At 48.2% G+C, this 25,848-nt stretch overlaps 1 long non-coding RNA gene across 1 annotated transcript; it reads right to left on the bottom strand.

The window, feature by feature from the left end:
* Positions 1–8,715: 8,715 nt before the first annotated feature.
* On the bottom strand, positions 8,716–14,058 carry LOC138843396 (uncharacterized). The gene is made up of 2 exons (XR_011378064.2): positions 12,358–14,058; positions 8,716–10,313 (listed from the first exon to the last, which is right to left on the bottom strand). It is a non-coding gene; the product is annotated as an uncharacterized LOC138843396 (long non-coding RNA).
* Between the last annotated feature and the right edge of the window lie 11,790 nt (positions 14,059–25,848).

Genomic DNA, 25,848 nt, shown 5'->3' with positions numbered 1-25,848 from the left:
TAGGAGGCCTCTGGGTGGCCGGGTGCCACCCTACTAATATGTCAAAGGTAACTGAGGTAACCCAACAAAGAGATGAGTCGCCATCGGCCTTCTTAGAACACTTGATGGAAGTGATGGCACGTTCACTCCAGTTGACCCCGAGGCAACTGAAGACAGGAGGGCCCTGAATTTAGCATTTGTCTCACAGGCAGCTCCTGACATCCAGAAAAAGCTACAGAAACTAGGTGGGTTTGAAGGGAAAAATTTATCTGAATTGGTTGAGATTGCACAAAAGGTTTTCAATAATAGAGATACCCCAGAGGACAGACAGACCAAAACGATGACTAGGGTGGTGGCTGCTGTTTGAAATGCCCAGGTCAGTAAAGATATCAGACAATGACCTGGCCATGGACAGAAAAGAGGGAGACTAAAAATTTAAACAGACCACCATTAGGCAAAAATCAATGTGCCTATTGTAAACACGGAGGACATTGGATAAAAAATTGCCCCCTACTCACCCAAAAACAGGACAGGCCACCACAAGCCTCCATCATGCAGGTAGATTTGGACTGATGGGGCTGTGGCTTACAGGCCAAAAAAAAAGAAGAAGCATTCAGATGATCCCCTAAAGATAAGACTTTTGTGCTCTTAGTCTGCCTTGCCATGATACTGCACCTGGGGTGACCCCCCTGTCCCTGGTGTCCACCTGTGGGAACTGAGGGACGGCACCAATGGAAAAGCTATTGCGACCTGTCAAGGTGTGGGAGAGCCCGTCCTTCCCTTTTCCTGTGTTCCTTCCATTGGCGACTCACTAAAAGATGGTGGGAGGCTGGGGGACTGCGCCGATCCCCAGTCTGCAGAGAGATTGGCCCAGAACTAATTTTATGGCCGCCCCATATTGTTGTCCATATCGTTGTCGTGGGACAGGAGAGTTCTATTGTGCTTCCTGGTCCTGTGTAAGCTTTGCACCGTGGACGGACAGGGATCCAAAGATTTCATTCACCCACAAGCTTAACCCTGCTTGTGAGTCTAAAAATACTTGCAATAACGTCACTGTGAAAGTCTTGGCTGACTGGTACCCCCTTATTACAAAATGGGATAGGGGGCTTACTTGGGGGCTAAGGGCATGGATTCAGGACAAAACCCGGGAGTTCTGTTTACCATTCAGAGACTAAAAAAGAGTCACCCCCCTGAACCCCCGCGGGCCTAACAGACCTCTAACAGAACCAGTCAAGTCTACAGCTGAGTCCCCAACAACTCCAGTTACTAATGACCTTATGACACCCACCTATCCAGGAGAGGAGCCCCCTATCGAACATTGGCTGTCTGTTATAGAGTCTACGTACCAGCTGGTTAACCAAACTTGACCCAGTGTAACCAAAGATTGCTGGTTATGTTGTGTGGATCCCAAACTGCCATATTATGTGGGTCTGGCAGTGCCTGAAGAAATCAGAAATCAAAAAGAAAAAGAGTAAGGCTCCTTAAAAACCCCAACTTTTGCGACTGCTGGGGCACCACGCACCCAAGGCTCTCCTTGGGAGATTGACAAGGACAAGGGCTATGTTTAAAATCATCTGCCTTTCCCTTGAGTAGCTCCCCCTACAGAATAAACTGCAATGAGACTACTACTCCCCACTCATCCCTGGTTGACAGTTCCGAAGGCATCTATGTGTTTGCCGCACTGGAGGGTGCTTGCTTTGCTGGCACGTCTGGCCTCACTACCTGTATTGTGGCCTACTTTCCAATGAAACAGTCGGGCCCGAACTCTGGGCACGGGTCCGTGTGCTGCCGCAGATCTACTTGTGTGCTGGAGATGCAGGAAGGGGACATTTACAGGCTCTGCATCAAGACAACGGAGGGCAGTGCCTGTACTTATATCCTTTTTAGTAGGATTGGGACTAGCAAGATCCACTGCCGTAGGAACTGTGGATTTGATTATGGGGACCAAAATTTTAAGGCATTTAGTAAACGGATAGATTTGGATTTGGGATATCTAGAATCTTCTATATCCATGTTAGAACAACAGGTGCGGGCCAGCGCTGTGGCACAGTGGGTTAATCCTCCGCCTGCATTGCCTGCATGCATCCCATATGGGCGCTGGTTCGAGACCCGGCTGCTCCACTTCCTGTCCAACTCTCTGCTATGACCTGGGAAAGCAGTAGAAGATGACCCAAGTCCTTGGGCCCCTGCGCCTGCATGGGAGACCTGGAAGAAGCTCCTGGCTCCTGGCTTTGGATCAACACAGTTCTGGCCGTTGCGGCCATTTGGGGAGTGAACCAGTGGACGGAAGACCTTTCTCTCTATTTCTCCCTCTCTGTGTCTATAAGTCTGCCTTTCAAATAAAATTTAAAAAAATCTTAAAAAAAAAAAAAAACAAGAGGTGGACTCATTAGCCGAAGTAGTTGTACAAATAGAAGGGCACTGGATCTACTCTTGATAAAGGAAGGAGGACTGTGTATGGCTCTTGGTGAAACTTGTTGCTTCTACGCCAACCAATCAGGTGTAGTCAGAGACACCTTAGCATTGGTAAGAGACAACCATAAGACGCAGAAAACAAACTAGACAAGACACCTATGGACGGTTCCAGGGTTGGTTCACCAGCTCACCATGGCTTACTATTCTACTGTGGGCACTGGCTGGCCCTGTCATTCTGATTTTCCTAGCCCTGCTTATAGGCCCATGCATTATAAACTGTGTTACTAGATATGATAGAGAAAGAATTGCAGCAGTAAAGCTAATGGTCCTAAAGACAAATATGGAACCCCTAGAGTACTGAAAAAATGAATCAAAGGTTGGGTTGGTGTCTAAAAAAGGGGGAATGTAGAGTTACATTCATAGAGTAAGAATGGGACAGCTAATTGCAGATCTCTCGCTTCTGCACACATTAGCTTTGCTTGCTAAAGGCTAAGGGTGTAACTTGTGGGCCCAAATTCCAGGAACCAGCCTGGGACACGACCCAGATGTTTCAGGCTGAACCCAACCCTGCTTATCTTAAAGCCCCATCATGTACCAGTAAAACTCCATGCATAAGATTACATTTTTGAGAGCTCAGTGCACAAAATAGTATAAAAATCTGTGGAACTCGCTGTTGGGGCTGCACTCTGGTAAGAGGGGTTGGTTCCGGTCGGTTGCCTGGTCAGTTGATGGTCACTGGCTTTGGTAATCTTCCATTTTAGCTGACAAGTGCATGTGACACCCGGGAGGGTGACTCAAGTTCTCTCCAGGCTGAGTTCTGCAGCGGACAAGAGGGGACCCACGGCAGGAGCTGTGGACTGCTGACCAGTGACAACCATGGCCGCGCAGGCCGAGAGAAGGCACCGCGCCTTCCCAACCTTGTCCCCTCTGGTCCTCACTCCGGGTTCCCAAGTCCTCCAGGTTTCTGAGGAGTGTGGTCCCGGCTCAGGAAGTAGAGAAGAGGAACTTGCTGTCCTGGTTATGACATGTGTGAGGGCCTTACTTTTCTGCTTTGTTGGCCCGGAACGACAACATTCCAAACTCAGTTGTCACCCTGGGCTCTGTTCCCTCCTGGGGATTATCTGGGCACTTCTTAGATAGGAATAAACAAGCTGGGTTTGGGTCCTTGAGCTTTTCTGAGGACAACTTTTTATAAATATAAGCTACCTTTGTGACCGTTTGCAGCCCAGGGGACTTGTGGGAAACAGTTGGGAGCCGGCCACACTCCTTTTCGGGGACACAAAGCAGCTGTGGGAAAAAAACAACCTGATGTGTGGAGCTCGGTGTTCTTAGCAAGCGGACAGAATTATCTCGCCCAGGCAGCCGCGAACACGAGACACCTGGTGCGCACGCTTCCTGCCCCTTCGCCTATTTGGAAAGGAGACCTTTACCCTGAGCTGTCCAGCAGTGATCCTCATGAACTTCTGTCCACGGGCGCTGCGACTCTTATCTTGGCTTGCTTCTGTGGACTGAAACGGTAAACAGAGCTGGCCTCGGCCAACAGGGCACCTTCTTCTGCTCTGTCGCTGGTGCCTTATCAGATCCACACAGGCAATTCTCCTTCCTTCAAATGCAGCCGCCAGCCCGAGGCTCCTCTCTCTGATGGCAGGGGCTTCCTGCCTGCAGCCCACCCTTTGTGTGTTTGGGAGACTTGATCGCGGCCTGGCCGTTGCCTAAAATCTGCGGGGAGAGGAAGCAAAAGCCGTTGACAATGTTTAGAGCACAGTGCACATCTACCCATGATGACACCTGCTCCCTATTTGGAGGGCGAAAATCAGTGCAGGAAAGTCCCATGGGGGATGGGGCCCAAGACACGTGGAAGGTGTTGGATAGCACTGCTTAGCAGGGGTGTGGAGCATCAGCCTGTGGGTCACAGGAGACCCATAGAATCAAGGGGTCTGGCCGTGCCAAAGCCGTCATGGACAGGAGGTGACATTCAAGACACCGACGGCAGGCTCATTTTCACACTGATGATTCTCTAGGGTCAGCGGATGATGTTGTAAATATCCAAATTGCCCATGTCCACCCCAACAGGGAATGAAGGACCCTCAAACCAGACAAAAGCATTTGAGACGGTAGAGGGAGCAGCCGACGGCAGTGGCTGGGGAAGCCACAGGCCACAGGGGTTTGGGTATTCGGGTGGGAGTGCGGCAGGTGGCCGTGAGCTTGGCGTTCACCCACTGTGTGACTCCCAGCGAGTTCTGCGCCGCGTCTAGCCTGCGTCTCCACGGTGGATGAGTGACAACAACGTCTCCAGCCTGAGTTTGAAGAAGCAAAAGGAATACACATCAGCAAAGCTCCTGGCCGCGTTCGCTCACTGTCCCAGCAGCGCTTTTTACTGCTGTTGTTTTGCTATTCGGAAACACACAGACAAAGGCAGGAATTAGGCTGTGCGGCAGGAAAGTCTGTTTTCTTCAAAGCGATCCGAGAGTCTTCAGAATCAGGATGGTCTACGTGAACTTGAGCAGACTGCGACGACCCTGCAGTACTGTGAAGGGGAGAAAATGTCACACACGTGGTCCCAACCTCGAGGGGAGGGGCCGGGCTTCCACGGCCCCTGTAAGAGCCGCTGGCCCGGCGCTGGCCCACAGATGGGCAATCAACTTCCCAGGAATTTCGGGTGGAGCAGCTCCTGTAGATGAAAGGCCGTCACCGAAGGTGTGGCGGCCAGTCACTGGTCCCACTGGTGCCACCGTGGCTGAGGGAGGGGCCGGGGCCTCGAAGCCCTGCCCCCACCCCAAACGTAGTGCTTCTGCCTGGACGGGTTCCGCAGGCCTGAGTGACACCTGCCCGCTCCTGCTGGAGCAGGGAGCCTCATCAGTGTGCAGATCTGGACACGCAAAATCAGCCCAGCAGAAGGGGCGGCAGAGACCCTTAAGGGTAGGGCACCAGGAGAAGCAGGAAGGACACAAGAACTCCAGAAGCAGAGCAGCTGGGGGCCTTGCGGACTAGACTCTCCAAGACTGGAAGTGCGCAATGGGGGCCGGCGCTGTGGTGTTAGAGGTTAAGTCTCTGCCTGCAGCGCCGCGTCCCATGTGGGCGCCGGTTCTAGTCCCGGCTGCTCCTCTTCCGATCCAGCTCTCTGCTATGGCCTGGGAGAGCAGTGGAAGATGGCCCAAGTCCTTGAGCCCCTGCACCCCTATGGGAGACCATGAAGAGGCTCCTGGCTCCTGGCTTTGGACTGGCACAGCTCTGGCCGTTGTGGCCATTTGGGGAGTGAACTAGCAGTTGGAAGACCTCTCTCTCTCTCTCTCTCTCTCTCTCTGCCTCTGCCTCTCTCTATCTATAACTCTGCCTCTAAAATAAATAACTAAAACCTTAAAATAAATAAATAAAAGTGTGAGATTTACAAATAACTAAAACCTTAAAATAAATAAATAAAAGTGTGAGATTTACAATGATGCCCTAATCAACAAACATTAAATAAGCTGTGTGTGGCAGGAACCCGGAGGTGGGTGAGGAAATGCTTTTGGGGAGTGGGCCAGTGTAATTTAAAAGGTTTCATTTGAAATGTGGACGCCTCAGCTATGGGAACAATTACATGGGCATTTGATAGTTGAACGACATCTCCTCTTCTGTCAGCCTCGGGTACGGAGGTGAGATCACACCTCTGAGAGCACCCGGCACCCAGGAGCCCACGGAGCCTGCTCGGAGGACAGTGTCCCTCTGAAAGTCCCGACGGTGCTAGTGCACTTGGCACCCGTGACTGGGTCCCCAGAGCTGACGGAGGCTTCCTCAGTCGCTGCACAGACTTACAGCTGGGGAGAGCGACGGATCTCGCCGGGCAGGGACAAAGTGCAAGACCCTCCCCTAACGTGGAGGACGTCGGTGCCACCTGCTCTCCCAGTGCTCTCTGTAAAGGGGAAACAACGCTACGTAGTATCGGATTATTAGTTCTAGTTATTGATGTACTCCATTATTTTACTTGTATGTATTCTATAATGTAACATATTGTACAGAAATATCATCCATGGTATTTTTATCCTTCTAATAATATTACTGTAAGAATCCATGGGTCCCCGTGAGGAGCAGATGAAATCATATTTGCAAAGTTGCTCTCCAGGGACAGAAGAGAACTCAACCGGAAGTGGAGGATTTAGAAAAGTAACCTCCTCTCTTCCTCCCTAGGAGACCTTCCAGGTTTTTGGGATTTTTTTTCTTTTGATTTGTTTTGTTTTCCAGTTAATTTTTTTACTGTGAAATACCATTATACTATATTGCTTGGAGCAATTTTTATCTGTATTATGCCCCAGTTAAAACAGTTTTTTTGTTTTTTAACCAGAAAAAATAATTCTTGCCTAACACAGGGTGATCACACAGAAGCTCTTATCAGCTCCCAATGAGAAAAGCCACCAGGCTCTCAGAGAGGGTGAGAGAGAGAGAGAGACAGAGAGACAGAGAGAGAGAGTTCGCTCAGTTTTCACTGAACACACCTAGTGACTTAAATGTTTGCTGACACCTTCACTTACCTAATAAAGATGGTGGTCTGAGGGTTGCTCAAGGATTTTTGAGTTCTTCCTGAGATTTTCTTTTTTGACAGGTAGAGTTATAGACAGAGAGACAGAGAGAAAGGTCTTCCTTTCCCGTTGGTTCACCCCCTAAATGGCTGCCATGGCTGGCGCTGTGCCAATCTGAAACCAGGAGCCAGGTGCTTCTCCTGGTCTCCCATGGGGTGCAGGGCCCAAGCACCTGGGCCATCCTCCACTGTACTCCAGGGCCACAGCAGAGAGCTGGCCTGGAAGAGGGGCAACTGTGGGGAGCAACTCGAACTAGACTAAGTTACTGGAATTAAGACTTATTCTATGCATCTGCTCTCCCACAATATGGCGCTGGGAGAGGAGGAAACAGCTTCTACACAGCTGCCTCCAGTTCAACCAATAAACAGCAGGACCTGCTCCTGATTGGAGGAGAGCAGCGTACTCGGCGTGTGGGTAGCAGAGTTGGGATTGGTGGAAGAGGACTATAAAGGAGGAGAGAGACAACATGCACCAGGAACATCTAAGGGGAACACCTGTGCAGCCCCAGAGAGAGCCGGCCGGCGGTGTGCCGCTGCCCCGCGGAAGTGGGGAAAGTGGCAGGGGGAAGCGCCCTTCCACGGAGGTGGAAGGGACGGTAGCCAACCTGGGAAGAACCAGCAGCAAACCCGGGGAGGGCCGAGCAGACAAAAGAACAGCGCAGGGTTTAGTGTCGTTCCTCCACGAAGACGGGGAGCGACAGGCAACCGGGACAGAATCCGGCGCCCCAACTGGGACTAGAACTCGGTCATAAAGTTTAACCCATGGTCATACCTCTGTTGACATTTCCTGTCTCTCTGTGGGTGAGTTATGTCCCCAACAAGGCTCAGCTCCCGTTCAAAGCCTCTACCATCCACCTCCTGGGTGGGCAGGTTCTCGGTGCTCTTTCTCAATCTCCCCAAACACAAGACGTCACATAAAGACCACACGGAACCCCGAGAAGATGACCCCAAGTGGACAGAGGTCTTCAGCACCCAAAACTTGGACATGAGAGCGGAAGCAGGGAGCGGGAGAGGACTCCGTGGGGTTGGTGAGAACCAGGGCTGCAGGCCGGCTTGCCTGCCCCTCTGCGGCTCTCCCTGGAAGCGCCCCCGGCGCCTTCGACGCCTGACTGTCCTTCCCACTACGAGACGGCCGACGGCGGTCATCCTTGCAGGTGCCGCTTTCCATTCTGAAGCCGAACATGGTCTGAGTGCTTTCCAGAGTACCCAGCACAACGCTAGAGAGGCCCAAGGATGGGTCTTCAGTCCCTCCAGCAAGGTTTCTTAGGGGAACTGGAAACCTCCAACTGGCTCGTTTCCTTTTTTTTTTTTTTTAAGATTTATTTATGTTATTTGAAAAGCAGAGTTACAGAGAGGCAGAGGCAGAGAGAGAGAGGTCTTCCATCCTCTGGGTCACTCCCCAGATGGCCGCAATGGCTGGAGCTGCGCCGATCCAAAGCCAGGAGCCAGGAGCTTCTTCCAGATCTCCCACATGGGTGCAGAGACCCAAGGACTTGGGCCATCTTCCACTGCTTTCCCAGGCCACAGCAGAGAGCTGGATCAGAAGTGGAGCCTCTGGGACTTGAACCAGTGCCCATATGGGATGCCAGCACTGCAGGCAGCAGCGGCTCTACCCACTACGCCACAGCGCCGGCCCTGGCTCTTTTATCTTCATTTTATCATTATCTACTGTCTTTTGATAAGGTGTTCTGCGCTGGAAAAAGGAAAAGTTGGAAATCACAGAAATTAGCCACACCAACGGAAGTAAAGGGGTTAGCCTGTGAGTAGACCTCTTAGGTTGAATTATTTATTTCTTTATTGGAGAGGCAACAAGACACAAAGACGGTGAGAGAGACAAAAAGAGAAAGGCAAACAGAGATAGAATTCGTATTCACTGGTTCACTTCCCAAATACCCACATTAACTTGGAAATCAACCCAGGTCTCCCACTTGGGTGACAGGAACCCAACACCTTGGGGCATCGCTAGGTCTCCCAGGAAACTGTAACCAACAGTCAGAGCCAGGCAACAAAGCCAGGTCCTCCGAGTGCCTCCGAAGTCTAGAAGGGCGTGTCCAGGGACATCAAGTCACCAAAGACACGAGGGTGTCTTCCCCAGCGTCTTAACCACAAAGCTAAACCCCAGCACCTCGGGCTGAATTTTAACAATGCCGTTCTAAAGGCGACATCTTAATCTTGTGAAGCCAATGCAGAGTGGAAGTGGCCTTTCAGTTTCTCTAAATGCGTAAGACGCGCAGGCTGCTTCTCCCATCAGCGGATCCTGTGCTAGTCCACCACCGGCCTGTGTCCTGTGCCGACTCCCCCGGGGGCCGGCCCGCACCCCAGTCCTGCCTTTGGGAAACGGGGTTGCTGGGGACGGACGTTGCGCAATCGGAGAATGTTGACAGCTGGGGCTGTACAATTATTTTCCTGGAGCACTTTCAGGAATGTGTCACAGGAGGTGGGGCAGGTGGCCAAGGGCCCCAGCCACCAGGTAATAAAATGCACACGCATTCCTTTTCAAAATCTAAGGAATACGGCAGTCTTTGTGAAGCCGCGGGGTCTGGAGACCACTGTGCTGAGATGTACTGAGCCGTTGCGAAAAGCTGGCGAGACAATAACCCAAATGCAGGCCGTAGAGGAGAGGCAGTGAATCCCAGAACTTGGTGATGTCTGCTTTCAGCAAGTGTTCTGTTTGCCAATCGCTGTCATCCTTACACACGCGCTTAAGTGAGCCCCCGCTGCGCAGGGCCAGCCCGCACTGGCTCAAGCCAGCTGACGGTCTGGGCTCCTTCCAGCGCCGTGCTCAGTGACGTCATGTTGAAAGCTGGTAGTTGGCCAGAATGGCAGTGTGCGCTCCATGGAAACCATCAGGTGCCAGGAACAGGGCTGCGCTCCGCTCTACCCCAGAGAGCCATCCTCCGGGCCACTGCTGCTTGGCTGTGTGGGTGTCCACAGATGTGTGCAAACCCAATGAACTCGTTTCTGTGGAGACCACTGGGGTGCAGGGGGGAGCTTATGTGCAAATCACTACCGGAACCTCTTTGCTTCCTTTCTCTCGCCTTTTCTCATGCAGCGTCTCTTTCCCTCGGAGGCTGCTGCCGAGCGGAGCCCCAGGCACCGCGAGCGAGATCCTTGGCATTGGCACTTGACTATTCACCCAGGAGGATTTCCTGGGCTCCATGCTCTGGGGTGCAGCGGAAGCCTCCGGAAGTCAATTCTCCCTGCAGGGAGCCAGCCCTCGGCGCTCAGGGGACCCCGTGGAGAAGTAGGAGCAGGTGCTGCTCTCTGCTCGGACAGATTTTACAAAACCGATTCGATTCTGCTGAAAGTGAGCCACCTTCGTAGGAGAATCTAGTTATCTTCTCCTTCCACACCAAACTGTAGGCTTTGTGAAAAAAAATGGGTAAGCAAAATACAAACGTGCACAGTACTTGTTTCCCCAACCTTTCTTTCACTAACCTCTTTGTGGCTACAGTTGATGATGTTAACTGTTCTTGACTTAACTTCCCTACACCTGAAGAGAAAGGTAATGGGGAAGCAACCAGGGCTTAAAGAGCAACAGCTGAGTATCAGATGGTAGCGTCTCTGTTTAGTTACCACAGCAACCACACATGGAAGGTTTTATCATTTTCGTTTTTCTTGGGAAGGGAAAGCAAGAAGTTATCTAAGGTTCCCCAACTGCCTTAGTACATTTTCTCTTACAAGAGAATGCCTGGGCAATTTGCTCGCTCTCTCTCTCTCTCTCTCTCTCTCTCTCCCTCTCTCTCTCTCTTTCTTCCTCTCTCTCTCTCTCTCAAAAAGCAGAGAGACAGACACAGAGAGATCTTCCATCCATTCGTTTTCTGTCTTAAAAACCTGCAAATGCCTGGATTGGGCTATGCCGAAGCGAGAAGCCTGGAATTCAATCCAGGTCTCCAATGCGGATGGCAGGGACCCAAGTACGAGAGCCATCACCACTACCTCCCAGGCGCTTTAGCAGGAGGCTGGAACCAGAAGCAGAGTTGGGGCTCGAACCCAGGGATGCGGAGGCAGGAGGCAGGCGTCCCAAGCAGAATCCTTGCTGCTGAGCCAAAAGCCCTCCCAGAGACTGGGTGGTTGCCCAAAGGAGCTTCTTCAGCTCACAGTGTTGGCGGGGGGGAGTCCGAGGTCGGGTGCTGCTCCATAACGTGGTGGGGAACGGAAGGGAAGCCAGCGCGGGAGGGTTGGATGAGCCTCTGAACACCTGCTCTCAAGAGAAAGGCACTCACCCTCTCATGACCTAATCATGTCTCGTAGGAACCTCCAGCCCTCAAACTGCGACACGGGGGACCAGATTTCACCATGAGTTCAAAACAACAAATAGGTATTGGACAGAAATTTGAATACAGGTCCCTCTGAGTCCAGAGTGACCCATGTGAAAATACAGCATTGCCGTGAGCCCATTCCAGAGACACAGGTGCTAAGTCTGGCCCCTGGGCTCGCTTCCACAGGGATACACGCACATCGCATTGTCTGATGAGACAGAGAGAAAGTTAAGACATTGCCCAGGTGTAGGGCTTACCATTTCCTAGGGGTATTTTTGAGACAAACTCCAAGTCTTTGCTGTTTTGCTCAGAATAAGAATGTAAAACAGCAGGTGGGCATTGGTACAGTCGCTGAGACTTGGGACCCCCACATCCCATGTTCAAGTGCCGGACTCAGCGTCTCAGCTCTGCTGTTCATTCCAGCCTCTTGTTCCTGAGAATTCTGGGAAGCAACAGCCGATGGTCCGAGTACTTGAGTCCTGGCTGCCATGTGGGGTAACTGGACTGCGTTCTGGGCACCTGCTTTGGTCTGGCCCAGTCCCAGCTGTCGGGGACCTTTGTGAAGTGATTAAGCAGAGGGAAGATATGTCTCTTTCTCTCTGTCTCTCTGGCCTTCAAATAAGTAGTGAGAAAAAATTTAAACTGACTTACGGATGCAAAGTAGAAGAGCACAGATGTCAAAGAGGAGTCTGGACACGACTTTTCAGCATATTTTTGCAAGTTCCCCTGTTCTATTAGCCTGTTTAACCATGCCTAGATTTAGCCTCAAATGGCCACCAGTCCTTTTGGTTGCCACTCAGTAGAACCACGGGTGTTTAAAGAAAAAAAAGGAGCCAGGAGCCAGGAGCTTCTTCTGGGTCTCCCACACGGGTGCAGGGGCCCAAGGGCTTGGGCCATCTTCCACTGCTTTCCCAGGCCACAGCAGAGAGCTGGATCAGAAGTGGAGCAGCAGGGACTCGAACCAGTGCCCATATGGGATGCCAACACTGCAGACTGCGGCTTTACCCACTACACCACAGTGCCTGCCCCAGCACTCAAATATTTTTAATAAACATGGAAAATTTTGTAGATAATGGCATATGCCATATTTGATAAATTTTTATTTTGGAAACCTAAAGTTTACCAGAAAAGACAAAGAATGTTTACCTGTGTTAAGCTTTCAATAGTCTCAGTTGGAAGTGACTTCATGATCTTCAAGTGGAACTGTATGCAGCTGGACATGTGTGTCTGGAATTCAGGAGGAAGGTTTAGACTAGAGGCACAGGTCTGGAATTCATCAGTGTTCAGAAGGTAACTTAAGTTACAGGAATGGATAGGAATAGATCACGCAACGGAAGTACACAGAGTGGAAAGAAGGTAGGGTCCAGGCCGGCGCCGCGGCTCACTAGGCTAATCCTCCGCCTGCAGCACCAGTACCCCGGATTCTAGTCCTGGTTGGGGCGCTGGATTCTGTCCCGGTTGCCCCTCTTCCAGTCCAGCCCTCTGCTGTGGCCAGGGAGTGCAGTGGAGGATGGCCCAAGTGCTTGGGCCCTGCACCCACCTGGGAGACCAGGAGAAGTTCCTGGCTCCTGGCTTTGGATCGGCACAGCACTGGCTGTAGTGGCCATTGGAGGGTGAACCAACGGAAGGAAGACCTTTCTCTCTGTCTCTCTCACTGTCTAACTCTGCCTGTCAAAAAGAAAAAGTAAAAATAAAAAAAAAGGAAGGTAGGGTCCAGAACCCAATCCTGAACATGTCTTACACTTAAAAGCCAGGACTGGGCAGATGTCTAGGACCATCAAACACCTCCGGTATCTCCGATCCCACCCCAGTGGGTTCTGCCATCTTCTACCCTCTAAGTAAGCTCTGGGCCAGAAGAGAGACTTTACCAACTTTTCAGATCATGTTGGAGTTTTTCTGCAACCAACGAAAAAACTACATTCTAGGAGAATCGGTATTTTTAGAAGAAGAAAGGATTCGTGAATGGCAAGATAAAGCAGCAAACATTATTCAAATTGAGTGCAAGAGAGAAAAGAAGAAAAATACACAAGCCAGAACCATGGAATAACATCAAGTTTCAAGCATAGGTGTAGTTGGAGTCTCAGAAAGGACAAAGAGAATCAGGCAGAAAAAGTACTTGATGGAATAATAAATCATGATTAAAACTTTCCAAATTTTATGGAAACATCAGCCAGTAGACTCAAGATGTTCAACAAGCCCTGTGCCAGATAAGTACAGAGGACACAGCTCCCAATCACGAGTCAAGTCGAGAACATCTAAAAAGCCATCAAAAATAAAGAAATGGACACCAGCAACAAGGATGTGGAGGACGGCTGATTTCTCATCAGGAACTATAGAAGACGACGATGGAACTGCATCTTTAAATGAAATTAAACTACCGTGGAATTGTATATCCAGCCTTAAAAGTGTTTCACAAATCGAAGTGGGAAAAAGACATTTGCAGATGGAAGAAGGCTGAGAGAATTTCCTGCAAGTAGAATTTGCCTACAAGAAATGCTAAACGCGTTTTGCAGACTGAAGAGAAATTGTGCTAGACAGCAGCCTGGACATGTGGGGAGGAAATGGCCATGGGTTCCCACTTCCTGGTCTGAGTGCAAGGGGCTTAGAGTCCCCGCTGTGTGAAAGAGCTGAGCAAACTGAATCCAGCCACTCTTCCTGTGAGCCTCCAAACTAGGAGACAGAGACCCCGGAGTACAGAGTGCAGCAGAAGTCCAGGAGAAGGGACTGCCGTGGGAGCTCACACTGGGGTGGGAGCATCTAAAACACAATCCACACAGCGCTGGAGGCCAACAGCTCTGAGATGAGAGATGAGGCCAACAGCTCCGAGATGAGAGATGAGGCCAACAGCTCCGAGATGAGAGATGAGGCCAACAGCTCCGAGATGAGAGATGAGGCCAACAGCTCCGAGATGAGAGATGAGGCCAACAGCTCCGAGATGAGAGATGAGGCCAGCAGCTCCGAGATGAGAGATGAGGCCAGCAGCTCCGAGATGAGAGATGAGGCCAGCAGCTCCGAGATGAGAGATGAGGCCAGCAGCTCCGAGATGAGAGCCCCAGAGGGACTCAGTCATGGGAGGCTTCTGACTTCTGCAAGTCCTACTCCACGGAGTCCTCCCAGGCCCTCCGGGTAGTGCTGGGGAAAAGCTCCCTGTGCTTCTAGCTGGCACAGAGGAGGGAAAGGAACTCTTCTTGAATACGTGAGAGTGCAGCGCCAGCTCCAGGCAGCTTCTCACTCCGAGAAGGAAACGCCCAGCCTCGGCCCCCTCTTGCCACCCTGCTGCAGGGAAGTGGGAGCACGGGGGGAGGTGCAGCCGTGGGGTTTGCTGTCCAGGGCACCCCACCCACAGACAGACCTGAGCAGAGGAGTGCAGAGCATTCCCCCGACCCCCAGCTCAGCACCATGTAAGGAAATGCCTATTTACTGCACTTCCTTCCTTTCCATAAAAAGACATACTAGAAGCCCAAAAAATAAAAAACAAAAATTAAAGAGACTCAACAACAGATATCAAAGTAGATCAGATATTGCAGGAAGGCTGGAATTATCAATCCAAACTTTAATTAAGTTATAATGAAAGCGATGTGAGCTTTAATGGGAAAGTGGACGATCAGCAGAGAGAGAGAAATCTTGAGAAAGAATCCAGAAGAAATGCTAGAGATCACAAACACTGTGACAGAAAGGAGGAATGCCTTTGATAGAATCACCAGGAGACGGCGGGGCTGAGCGAAGGGCTCTGTGCTTGAGGGTATGGCGATAGAAACCCCTGAAACTGAAAAGCACAGAGAGAAACTTCGGACTGGAAAAAAAGAAGATTTAACAACTGTGGGGCAACTGCAAAAGGTGTAACATGCACAAAATGGGACTACAGGAAGGAAAGAAATAAGAAATCAGCAATATTTGAAACAATGATGATTGAGAATTCCCCCAAATTAGGACTAGACATTGGGGGCCAGTGCCCACATCCCATATGCACACTGGTTCAAGTCCCGGCTGCTCCACTTCTGATCCAGCTCTCTGCGATGGCCTGGGAGAGCAGTAGAAGATGGCCCAAGTGCTTGGGCCCCTGCACCCACATGGGAGACCTGGAAGAAGCTCCTGGCTCCTGGCTTCAGATCAGCACAGCTCCAATTGTTGTGGCCAACTGGGGAGTGAACCAGTGGATGGAAGACCTCTCTCTCTCTCTCTCTCTCTCTCTCTCTCTCCTCTCTCTGTGTGTAACTCTTTCAAATAAATAAATAAATCTTTATTTAAAAAAAAAAGAAGGTTTAAATCAGTATTGGTTCTAGGCCGGTGCCGCGGCTCACTAGGCTAATCCTCCGCCTTGCGGCGCCGGCACACTGGGTTCTAGTCCTGGTCGGGGCGCCGGATTCTGACCCGGTTGCCCCTCTTCCAGGCCAGCTCTCTGCTGTGGCCAGGGAGTGCAGTGGAGGATGGCCCAAGTGCTTGGGCCCCGCACCCCATGGGAGACCAGGAGAAGCACCTGGCTCCTGCCATCGGATCAGCACGGTGCGCCAGACGCAGCGCACCAACCGCGGCGGCCATTGGAGGGTGAACCAACGGCAAAAGGAAGACCTTTCTCTCTGTCTCTCTCTCTCACTGTCCACTCTGCCTGTCAAAAAAAAAAAAAAAAAAAAAAAACCACTTAGAATCAATATTGGTTCCCACTGTAGCGAACTAGATAAAAGAAAATGAAATGAAATCCAAAGTAAGAAGAAAAGAAATAATATAAATCAGAGCAGAAATAGTATAAATCAAAACTTACTCTGAAAAAAATCAGTTTCTGGCTAGGTTAAGAAAGATGAGTGAGGACAAAAATTAGTAATATCAGAAGTGAAACAGGGAGCATCACTACAGATCCAATAGACATTAAAAGATAATAAAGAGTACTTTGAAATACTGTATATCTACAAATTGAATAACATAGTTGAAATGTACCAATTTCTTGAAAGATACAACTTGCCAAAATTGACACAAGATGAAGTTGGTAGTTTGAGTAGATTATACCTATTAAAAATTGAATTAATAATTAATAGCATTTAAAATAGGAATCATCAACTCAGATGGGTTCACTAGGGATAACCATCAAACGTCCAAAGAAGAAATTAAACCTTTATTTTTCAGCTTCTTTCAGAATATATTAAATAAGAAATGGCTTTTAACTCATTTTAGGGAGGTCAGTATTACCTTAATACCAAAACCAGACAATGATTACAGGAAAACTTCAAACCAATATCTCTTATGAACATAAATGCAAAAGTCCTCAACCAAACCTATCAAACCACATCCAACCACATGTAAACAGATGTATACACTATGAACAGGTGGAATTTATTCCAAGTATGCAAGACGAGTTCAACATTCAAAAACTAGTTCATAGAACCCATCACATCAACAGGCCGAACAAAATCACATGATCACATTTATAGATGCAGAAAAAAAACATTTGAAAAATCCAACATCCATTCATGATAAAACTCGTGGCACATTTAGGAGAATTTCCTCAACTTGATAAACAATAGCTATAAACAATCTTGTGGCCAAATCATACTTAATGGTGAGAAACTTGGAGTTTTCCTATTGAGAACAGAAAAAAAAATGTGTCCCCTTTCACCAATGATTTTCAGAATTGCACTGGAAATCCTAGCTAATGCAATAAGAAAAGAAAAAGAAATAAAAGGTACACATTTTATTGGAAAGGCAGAAACAAAACTGGGAAAGCAGTAGAAGATGGCTCAAGTTGTTGGTCCCCTGCACCCGTGTAGGGGACCTGGAAGAAGCTCCTGGCTCCTGGCTTCGGATTAGTACAGCTCTGGCTGTTGCAGCTAACTGGGGAGTGAACCAAACCAGTGGATGGAAGATTTTCTCTCTCTCTCTCTCTCTCTCTCTCTGCCTTTCCTCTCTGTGTGTAGCTCTTTCAAATAAATAAATAAATTTAAAAAAATATATTGAGTTGCCTATTCTGGGCCTTTTGTCTCTGCACATAAGCTTTAGAAACTGTTGATGTCCACAGAATAACTTGCTCCAGTGACCACAATGGTCAGAGCTGGGCTGATCCGAAGCCAGGAGCCAGGAGCTTCTTCCAGGTCTCCCACTCAAGTGCAGGGGCCCAAAGACTTGCTTTCCCAGGCCATAGCAGAGAGCTGGATCGGAAGTGGAGCAGCTGGGACATGAACTGGTGCCCACATGGGATGCCAGCACTGTTGGAGGTGGCTTTACTTGCTAAGCTACAGTGCCGGCCCCTATAGACAACATTTAAAATCTCATTGTAGGGTCCAACTCTGTTGTGCAGTGTGCTAAGTCCCCACCTGTGGCTCTGGAATCCCAAATGGGCGCCAGTTGGTGTCCCGGCTGCTCCTCTTCTGATCCAGATCTCCACTATGGCCTGGGAAAGCAGTGGAAGGTGGGACCTTGCACCTGTGTGGGAGACCTGGAAGAAGCTCCTGGCTCCTGGCTCCTGGGTTTGGATCGAGCTCAGGTTGGGCCATTGCGGCCATTTGGGGAGTGAACCAGTGGAAGGAAGACCTTTTTCTCTGTCTCTCCCTCTCTCTGTCTCTCTAACGGTACCTCTCAGATAAATAAATAAATAAAACCTTTCTTAAAAATCTCAATGTAATGCTTTTAAGATCCATTTGTGTTTCGGTAGTTCACTCGTCTTTATTATTGGGTAGTATTTCGTATTACTAACGTGCCACAGTTTGCTTCTGTTTGGGTTTGGGTTTTGGCTTTAATAAACAAAACTGCTGTGAACATTCTTAAGTCCCTGGAGGTGAATACTCAGAAGTCAGAGTGGCTGAGTCAGAGTGAGGTGTGTGTGTACACGTGTAAGATGTTGGCACCCGTCTTCCCTGGTGAACTGCCATTGCCAAGACTCACAATGTACGCACTGGAGTTGTGGCTGCTCCCCACCAGGCATCGGCACCCTTGTCTGTCAGAGCCCAGGTCATCTGATGACTGCTTCAATCTCTCAGGTTTCTGAAGAACAAACTTGGGCTCCGTTGATTTCCTGTATTTTTTGTTTATTTCTATTTCACGGATTTTCATACCCGTCTTTACCATTCCTTTCTTTTACTTGTTTTGAGTTTAATTTGGTTGTTCTTCATTTAGTTTCCTAAAGTGGAAGATTAACTGATTTATTTTCACTTTTGTTGTTTTCTAATGTATTTTAAACAATAGGATTTTTCTCAGCACTGTTTCAGACAGGTTCCGTAAATTTTGATCTCTGTTGTATTCACAGGATCACTTACTTAAAACATTTCCCAGTTCTCTTCGGGATTTATTCTCTGACTCTGTTATTTAGAAGCGTGTTGCTTAATTTCCAAATATTTGGGAAATTTTCTAGACATGCTTTGGTATTGCTTACTTTTTAAATTAACTAATTTATTTATCCTTTAAGGAATACAAATTTTGTAAGTACAACTTTAGGAATATAGTTATTCTTCCCATCATACCTGTCCTACCACCCACTTGTATTTATTTCTGATTAAATTTTAATGCAGCTGGGTAACATATAGAACTTGAGCATTCTAAATGTCAATTAGCTTAAGTTAATTAATAACATTGATCAAGTATTTTATACTGTTCCTTATTCTTACCCATTTAGCCTATCAATTATTAAGGAATGACTTTTAGTCTCTACCCATTTTTGTAACTTTGTTTAGGGGCCAGCATTGTGGTGCAGCAGGTTAACGCCTTGGCCTGAAGCGCCAGCATCCCATATGGGTGCCGGTTCGAGTCCCAGCTGCTCCACTTCCTATCCAGCTCTCTGCTATGGCCTGGGAAAGCAGTGGAAGATGGCCCAAGTCCTTGGGCCCCTGCACCCACGTAGGAGACCCAGAAGAAGCTCCTGGTTCCTGGCTTTGGATCGGCACAGCTCTGGCCGTTGCAGTCATCTGGGGAGTGAACCAGCAGATGGAAGACCTCTCTCTCTGTCTCTGCCTCTCTCTGTAACTCTATCTTTCAAATAAATGAAATACATCTTAAAAAAAAAACTTTATTTCTTCCTTTATCAATTTTTGCTTTATAATTGTGAAACTAGGCATAAGCACACACACATTTAGGATTTGTTCTGTCTTCTTGATGACTTGACCTTTTTATCATTATGATCATATCTTTTCTATGTCTAATGATACTCTTTTTCTTGAAGTCTCCTTTGCCCAACATTAATATATTCACACGAACTTAATTAGGATTAATATTGTATATAGGGGCCTGCACTGTAGCTTAGCAAGTAAAGCCGCCTCTTACAGTACTGGCATCCCATGTGGACACCTGTTCAAGTCCCAACTGCTCCACTTCCAATCCAGCTCTCTGCTATGGCCTGGGGAAGCAGTAGAAGATGGCCCAAGTCCTTGAGCCCCTGCATCCACGTGAGAGACTTGGAAGAAGCTCCTGGCTCCTGGCTTCGGATCAGTCCAGCTGTGGCCACTGCTGCCATTTAGAGAGTAAACCAGCTGATGGAAGACCTCTCTCTCTCCCTGCCTCTGCCTCTCTGTAACTCTGCCTTTCAAAAAATTAATAAATCGAAAGAAAGAAAGGAAGGAAGGAAGGAAGGAAGGAAGGAAGGAAGGAAGGAAGGAAGGAAGCCCAACTACTTGGGCTCCTGCACCCACATGGGAAACCCAGAAGAAGCTCTGGTTCCAGGCTTCGGATCAGCACAGCTCCGGCCATTGTGGCCATTTGGGGAGTGAACCAGTGGATGGACAAGCTCTCTTTCTCTCTCTCTCTCTCTCTCCCTCTCTCTCTCTTTCTCCTCTGTAACTCTACCTTCCAAATAAATAAATAATTCTTTTTTTTAAAGCTGTGCATAAAGAGTATATACCATGTGATTTCAGGTACACAAAATTCTAGAACCAGGAAAACTAATCAATGGCAGAAAAACAAATCAGAACTGTGGTTGCCTATGCTGGGCTGTGACGTGGGAAGTCCATAAAACAGCTTGCTCTGCAGAAGTCTGCAGCCTAAGTGGTTGGGTTCTACTGGTGCATGAATTGTCAAAATCAGCAAAAATCCACTTATGATGCATGCATTTTCTTTTTTGTAAATTTCACATGCAAAGAAAGAACTACAGGGGCCAGCACTGTGGTGCCGCTGCTTGATGCACCAGCGTCCCCTGTCAGAGGCTGCTCTGGCGCGGCTGCTCTGCTCCGGGTCCAGCTCCCTGCACGCTCACCCGGGAGTGCAGCACGTGCTGTCGGGTTCCTGCCGTCCACGTGGGAGGCCCGGGAGGGCTCCTCGCTCCTGGTTCCTGGCTTCGGCCTGGCCCAGACCTGAGTGTCGTGTGCATTTTGTGAGCGAAGTAGCAAACAGAAGATCCATCTCTCTCTCTCTCTCTCTCTCTCTCTCTCTCTCTCTGTCTCTGTCTCTCTCTGCTGTTCTACCTTAAAATAAATAACTATTTTGAAAAAGAAAAAAACTACAACCGATATTATACTTAATGTTATGTAAGCTGGCATATTTAGAGGAAAACATACTGATATCCATCATTCATTTTGCAAGAAGCAAAAGTTAATTATTGGGTTGACAGAGGGATAAACAGGTTAATGGTAAATAAGCTAATGATAGAGCAAATACAGATAAATGTTAATGTTGGATCCCAGGAGAGGGTATAGATACTCACTGCGAAATCCTTTCAACCGTGCTATAGCTTACGTAGCTTTTTTGTAATCAAATGCAAACTTCTCGCACCGGAAGTTTGGCCAAACTGTTGTTTAGGGAAGGGAGCAGGGTGGACAGGGAGCGGAAGGTGGGGAGCAGCTCCGTGCTCTTTGCTGTGACTCCCGTTTTATAGACACAAGAAACGCTTCTGCAAACTCTGAGTAAACAAACTTCTTGGGAGATTGGAATTTCACAGGATATCTATATTAAGAGGTTTTAGCATCCTTCCAGAGTGTGTCGGAAGTACCCGGGTTCCTGAAGCCGTAGGAGGTTTCCGTGCCTGGATTTGCCAGCTCGCTCGTGGCTGCTGGCCCGATTAGGATGGGACTAGGGATACCGGCGGGCCCCGAGCATCTGCTTCCAGAAGCCCTCGGGCTAGGAGGCCTCCGGAGAGGGTGAGGTCTACAAACGGGCACCGCAAGGAGTTTACCAAAGGATCCACAGCTCCTAGGACCTTAGCATGTAAGTGTGGACTACCTGACGCCAACACCTCATGAGCACAGCATCCCGCCCAGTGCATGATAGCCAGGCTCTGTGCACTGTGACGGGGGAATCCATCGAGAAAGGCTATTGTGTAGCGAGGCTGCGTCTTCCCCTGTGTGTATGGAGACTGCACACCAGGGTGTGTGTGTGTGTGTGTGTGTGTGTGCGCGTGTGTATAGTAACTGCCGAAACAATTAAAAGCAGGAAGGAAGCACATCCTCTCTGGCCTTTAACCTCTCCCTTCCTCACCCCCTCGGCCATGCGAACCAGGAAACTCCTCTACCTCTGGGAGAGGCAGCGACCCTGGCGTTCTCATTCTCTGCGCTGTTTATCTGAATCTGTTCTCAGGGGCGGGCACTCCGGAGACTTGTTCCTGTCGCCAGGGGAGCCCTGACCAAACCCTGGATGTGCGCGCGCTCCTGTCCTGTGCAACAGAATAGCAGACAGGATCTCAGTGCCTGCAGGGGCAGGGCGCAGCAGCCCACCTGGGTCAGGAAGAAGCACTGGCCCCCCACTCTCCCCTCAGGGTCCACCTTGTGGAGCTCTTCCTCTCAAGGTAGAACGACCTTGAGAAGTGGATTCCTGTGACCCTGGGCCCACAATAACCCACAGTCAAAATGCCGAGCTTCTGCAAGAGTCTCCTAAAACCCTTGGGTCACGGAGGTTCAGTATTATAAACCAGACTGCCACTCTTGGAAACACGTATCATTTTTTAAAAAAGATTTATTTTATTTATTGGAAAGGCAGAGTCACAGAGAGAGAGAGGGAGAGAAAGAGAGAGGGAGAGAGATCTCCAATCCACTAGTTCACTCCCCAAATGGCCACAATGACTAGGGCGGGGCCACATCACAGCCAGGAACCAGGAACTCCATCTGGGTCTCTGACATGGGCCACAGGAGCCCAAGTACTTGGGCCATCTTCTGCTGTTTGTCCAGGAGCATTAGCAGGGAGATGGATCTGAAGTGGAGCAGCCAGGACTTGAACCAGCACTCCCATGTATGATGCCAGAGTCCCAGGTGCTGGTTTAACCTGCTGTGCCACAGCGCCATCCCCAACACATACCACAGAATTAAATTTCTATATGTGCATTTTCTGACTCTTTGTTTTGTTTTTTGTTGTTTGCTTTTTGAAAAAGATGTACTTATTTCCTGGAAAGGCAGAATTACGAAGCGAGTGACTGAGCGAGAGGGAGCTCTTCCACCTACTGGTTCACTCTTCAAATGGCCACAGTGGTTGGGGCTGGGCCATGCCAAAGCCAAGAGCCTGGAAATCCATCCGGGTCTCCCACATGGGTGTCAGGACCATCCTCTGCTGCTTTCCTGGGTGCACTGGCAGGGAGCTGGATCAGAAGTGTAGCAGCCTGCACTTGAACCTGCACCCACACAGGATGCCAGCATTGCAGGTGGCAGCTTAACCTGCTGTAGCACAGTGCTGGCCCCATGGATCTGTGTTTTCATGCAGTACTGTTTTCATTACTATAGCTTTGAAATACAGCTTTAGTTCAAGTAGTGCAATGCCTCCAGCTTTGTTCTTTCTGCTCAATATTGTCTCGACTATTTGGTGATTTTGTTGTACTCTGTGAACTTCAGGATTTTTTTTTTGTCTTTTTAATTCTGTGAAGAATATCCTTGGTATTTAGATAGAGATTGCATGAAATTTGCAGATTGTTTTAGGCAGTATGGACGTTTTAACAATATTGATTCTTCTAATCCCAGAAAACAAGCGGTCCTCCTCAACTTCTCTCATCAATATTTTGTAGCTTTCAGTGTAAGATATGTCACATCTTTGGTTAACTTTATGCCTAGATATCGTCTTAATTTATTTGTTAGCTGTTGAAAATGGGATTGACTTCTTGATTTTCATTTCCAGTAATTCACTATTGGCTATGGCATTGCTGCTGATTTTTATTTGTTGATTTTACATCTTGGATCTTTCTGAATTTGTCAGGTCTAAGAGTTTTGGGTTGAATCTTTAGGTTTTTCTATCTGTGATCGTTTCACTCTGCAAACAGTGACAATGTTTCTCCCTCTTTCAATCTGGGTGCTACTTCTTTCACTTAACTAATTACTCTGGCGAGGACTTCCAGGACCATCTTGAGTTAACGTGGCCAAAGCGAGCATCCTTATCTTGTTCCAGATCTTAGAAAGCAAGCAGTCAGCTGTCTCCCATTCAGGGTGACGTTAGCTGTCGGTTTGTTACAGATGGCTTTTTATGTTGAGGTACATTCCTTCAGTAGCTAGTTTGCTCAACATTTTTCATCACAAAGGAAGTTGAATTTTATCAAATACCTTTACAACATCTATTGAGAAAATCAGGATCATGTGGCTTTTGTCTGACATTCTGCTGATGTGGCGCATAATGTTTATTTGCATGGGATTTAAGTCTATTTTACCAAATGGAAATGTGGCTAGTCTTCTTTTCTTTTAGATTCTGCTTGCATGGAATATCTTATTCCATTCCTTCACTTTCAGTCTATATATCCTTAGAGGCGGCATGAATTTTTGTAGGCAGGCTATATTTGGGTCTTGTTTTCATTGTTGTTTATGTGTTCAATCACAATGTGTGTTTTTTTTAAAGATTTATTTATTTACTTGAGAGGGTTACAGACAGAAGAGGGAGAGAGAGAGAGAGAGAGAGAGACACGTTCTATCTGCTGGTTCACTCCCCAAATGGCCGCAACAGCCAGAGCTGAGCAGATCCAAAGCCAGGAGCCAAGAGCTTCTTCTAGGTCTCCCGCTCGGGTGCAGGGGCCTGAGCTCTTGAGCCGTCTTTTGCTGTCTTCCCAGACCATTAGCAGAGAGCTGAATCAGAAGTGGAGCAGCCGGGACTTGAACTGGTGCCCACATAGGATGCCAGCGCCACAAGCAGATGCTTAACCTACTCTGCCATAGTGGCGGCCCAGTGTCTTTTAATTGGAGAATTTAATCCATTTACATTTAAGCAAAGTCTTCCTACTGTCACTTTGACGACTGTTTTCTAATTTTATTGTAGTTCATTTCCTTCTGTCTCTCTCTCTTCAATCTTCCATTGTGGTTAAGTGACTTTTCTCTGACAGTGTGTTTTGATTTCTTGCTTATTATTTCTGGTGTCTCTATTATAAATGTTTGCTTTGCAGTTACCATCAGGGTTATGATGAACATCTTTTCATTATAACAAGGTATTTTGAAGTGATAACTTAACACTGATAATAAAGTTAGGAAAATAAACAAAAAGATAAAAATATTAAATAAACTCTATACTTGCTCTTTGTTCCTCCTGAATTGTTTGGGATTCATTTCATATCTTCCTTTCTTAATACATTAATGTAGTTATATTATTTCTGATTGTTTTCCTTTTTACTGAGTGGTTTATATATGATATTTACAATGTGGCACAGTCTAAATTTTCTGAATAGTTATTTTACATTTCCTCTATAGTTTGTATAGTAACTGTAAATGAGTTTTCTACCTTCAATATTTTTTCTTCCTAGTTAGCATCTCTTTCCTTCAGTTTGAATAATTCCCGTTAGTATTTCTTGTCAGACACTCTGATTGTGGTTATAAATTCTCCCAGCTTTTGACTTGGAATGTCTCTATCTCCCCTTCATATCTTTTTTTAAAAAAAATATTTATGGGGCCGGCGCCATAGCTCACTTGGATAATCCTCCGCCTGCGCTATTGGCATCCCATATGGGCACCGGGTTCTAGTCCCGATTACTCCTCTTCCAGTCCACCTCTCTGCTGTGGCCCGGGAGGGCAGTGGAGGATGGCCCAAGTGCTCGAGTCCCTGCACCCACATGGGAGACCTGGAAGAAGCACCTGGCTCCTGGCTTCGGATCAGCACAGCGCCAGCCATAATGGCCATTTGGGGAATGAGCCAACGGAAGGGAGATCTTTCTCTCTGTCTCTCTCTCTCTCTCTCTCTGTCTATAGCTCTACCTGTCAAATAAAAAAATATTTATTTATTTATTTATTTATTTTAAAATCAGAGTTACACAGAGAGAGAAGGAGAGGCAGACAGAGAGGTCCTCCATCCACTGGTTCACTCCCCAGATGGCTACAGTGGCTGGAGCTGCGCTGATCCAAAGCCAGGAGCCAGGAGCTTCTTCCAGGTCTCCCACATGGGTGCAGGGGCCCAAGGACTTGGGCCATTTTCTATGGCTTTCCCAGGCCATAGCAGAGAGCTGGGTCAGAAGTGGAGCAGACGGGTCTTGAACCAGCATCCATATGGGATGCTGGCACTGCAGGTGGTGGCTTTACCCACTACGCCACAGTGCTGGCCCCCTCCCCTTTGTATCTGAAGGTTGGCTTTGCTGGGCAGAGTATTCTCGATGGCAGCCTCTGTCCTTCAGGATTGTGAAAACCTCATCCCACCAGCTCCTGACCTGCAAGGTTTCTGCTGAGAACCCTGCAGCAGGTGATCCGGGAACCCGGATGCTATTTGATCTCTTCTCTTGCTCTGAAAGTCCTCTATCTGTAACCCCGGAGAGCTTAATTAGAATGTGTCTTGGGGTAGACTTCATTG

This window comes from Oryctolagus cuniculus, chromosome 8, assembly GCF_051225735.1.
Source record: "Oryctolagus cuniculus isolate XC-2025 breed Fujian yellow rabbit chromosome 8, ASM5122573v1, whole genome shotgun sequence".
NCBI lineage: Eukaryota > Metazoa > Chordata > Mammalia > Lagomorpha > Leporidae > Oryctolagus > Oryctolagus cuniculus.
The sequence above is the reverse complement of the archived record's forward strand: the minus strand, read 5'-3'. Positions and strand labels throughout refer to the sequence as shown.